The following is a 381-nucleotide window of genomic DNA, read 5'->3' on the forward strand; positions in this document are numbered from 1 at the left end:
TTTATTAAGATGATAGTTATTTTATTAAGAAGATATTTTTATTAAGAAGATAGATTTTTTATTCAGAAGATAGTTTTTGTTATTAAGAAGATATTTTTATAAAGAAGATAATTATTTTATTAAGAAGATATTTTTATTAAGAAGATAGTTATTTTAATAAGACGATAGTTGATTTTATTAAGAAGATATGTATCTTATTAAGAAGATATGTATCTTATTAAAAGATAGTTGTTTTTATTAAGAAGATGGTTGTTGATATTAAGACTGTTGTCATCAAGAAGACTGTTGTTTCTATAAAGAAGAATGCTGGATTTATGAAGAAAGTTCTGAAAACGTCAATAAATTCTGGAGACGTGTCTTATATGTTGTCGTTTTATTGTC

The 381-nt window shown here is 22.0% G+C and overlaps 1 long non-coding RNA gene across 2 annotated transcripts; it reads left to right on the forward strand.

Annotated features, from left to right (window-relative positions):
• Positions 1–55: 55 nt before the first annotated feature.
• Positions 56–361, forward strand: LOC113979239. 2 transcript variants are annotated; one of them, XR_003537759.1, is made up of 2 exons: positions 56–72; positions 225–361. It is a non-coding gene; the product is annotated as an uncharacterized LOC113979239 (long non-coding RNA). The 2 variants fall into 2 exon arrangements; XR_003537758.1 differs by lacking the exon at positions 56–72 and adding an exon at positions 115–147.
• Positions 362–381: the final 20 nt, after the last annotated feature.

Source organism: Neopelma chrysocephalum, unplaced genomic scaffold (assembly GCF_003984885.1).
Source record: "Neopelma chrysocephalum unplaced genomic scaffold, ASM398488v2 Primary Assembly neopelma1_63377, whole genome shotgun sequence".
NCBI classification, from domain to species: domain Eukaryota; kingdom Metazoa; phylum Chordata; class Aves; order Passeriformes; family Pipridae; genus Neopelma; species Neopelma chrysocephalum.